Source organism: Chrysochloris asiatica, unplaced genomic scaffold (genome assembly GCF_000296735.1).
Source record: "Chrysochloris asiatica unplaced genomic scaffold, ChrAsi1.0 scaffold00029, whole genome shotgun sequence".
NCBI classification, from domain to species: domain Eukaryota; kingdom Metazoa; phylum Chordata; class Mammalia; order Afrosoricida; family Chrysochloridae; genus Chrysochloris; species Chrysochloris asiatica.
In genome coordinates, this window is record NW_006408547.1 from 11,733,539 (window position 1) to 11,735,364 (window position 1,826).

General features: G+C 42.6%; 1 pseudogene; it reads right to left on the minus strand.

Annotated features, from left to right (window-relative positions):
- Positions 1-803: 803 nt before the first annotated feature.
- LOC102835907 lies at positions 804-1,532 on the minus strand (annotated as a pseudogene).
- Between the last annotated feature and the right edge of the window lie 294 nt (positions 1,533-1,826).

Consider the following 1,826-nt stretch of genomic DNA (forward strand, 5'->3'; position numbering starts at 1 on the left):
ATTACCTGGGTGTTATTAACAGAAATTAAGTTGCACCTGTATAGGGTGACATTCTTGTCTTAGCGTTAAAGGTAACGAGAATGTCTTTTCCATTTGCACCAGTTTGAAATATGTCTGAAATAAGGCTCCCTTTACATGGATTACTATAGTACTCATTCACATGAGAGAGTTCATACATGTAGCACACGAGAGTTCACACATGTAGCACAAAGACAAACCCAGGATTCCATGGTCACTCTCTTTTCTCTCCTTTTTTTTTCGGGGAAGGGGAGGTTGATTTGGTTAATTGCATAAAATGAAGGATAAATACTCACAAACATCGTCTGTTAAACAAAACTCCTAGATACATCAGAATGCAAACTATAAAAGGATTCTCATCACCAGGCAAATGAGACTAAAATTAAACCTGTGTCAGCTTGGGGTCATCCACTCCTACAGTACTCCTATGAGCAGCTCTGAGTCTATTAGCTCACACTAGGACTTCGCCTAGTGGAAAGGAACCACATAACGGCAAGATGTTTCGATAAATTGCTCCTACAGTCCTCACTTGGAACATTTTATTTGAATTTCAAAGCATCAGTTGGTCTTGGTCAACCTTAGGAAAGGAACCATCACTCAAGTATAAAATATATGGGGAACTTTAAATACTTAGCTCTTCACATACTTTATTTAGATTGACTTCAGCTGTTCCTAGAAAGACTTCCACATCATTATCCAGGGCAGTCACTCAAGTTTCGGTTCTCGTTTACATAGCTGCTTTCGGAGATTCTCTAGATGAGTACTGTTTGGAAACAGAGAAACGTTTATACCTGGAATTGATATTCTTCCAAGTAATCTTTTAGTCTTGTTGGTAAAGGCATTTCTCAGGTGGTAACGGTACGTTTGTTAATGGTGATCCTGCAGAGATGACGCTAAAGGTGAACAGTGTTGTTGGGGGCCGTGGGGGGTGGGGGGCTTCCGGGCCAGTCCCCTTATCCTTGCACATCTGAACATGGTAGTCAATGAAATGAAACACACTGTCAAAACTGTTTAAGCTTGGATTTGACACATATGATTGAGTCCAATCTGAATTTCCCATCTTGGTATTCAATTCACAGATTAGTTGGTCCAGCTGATATTTTAACAGATATTGTTAGTTGTTAAGTACCGTTGAGTCGATTCCGACCCATAGCGACCCTGTAACGGGTATCCAAGGAGCAGCTGATGAGCTTGAAGCGCCGAGCTTGCAGTTCAAACGACTTTGCAGTCTGATGCGTTAACCCACAGCGCCACACCAGGACTCCATATTGTTAGTAGGTAGTCTGAATGCGAACTATCTCTAATCATGAACGTTCCTTCTGGTACCTCTTTTAATTTCTCTTTGACTTCATTAACAGTCATACTTCTCCAGTACCATCCTGTTTGAGCTCCCGTACGGCCTTCGCCAACCGTGTGGGCTTCAGAGACAGCTCCTCGCCTAACCCTGCCGTTCCCCGCTGGCTCCGGGTCCTTTCCCCACGGTTACCTGAGAGTTCAAGGCACCGCAGGGTCATGGGAGAAAGATTACTGTGGCAAAGACAGGTTTCCCCCTGAGTTGGGATCAGAGAGGGACACGCGTTCCTAATTTTAGTTTTCTTTACATCAAGATGCACACCACACTGAAGGCTTTGATCTTTATCAGTATTTTAAGTCCTCTTTGCTTTCAACAGCCAAGGTTGTATCATCAGCATATCGCAGGTTGTTAATGAGTCTTCCTCCAATCCTGATGCTACATCCTTCTTCATATAATACAGCTTCTCTGATTATTTGTTCAGCGTACAGATTAAGTATGGTGAAAGAATACAACC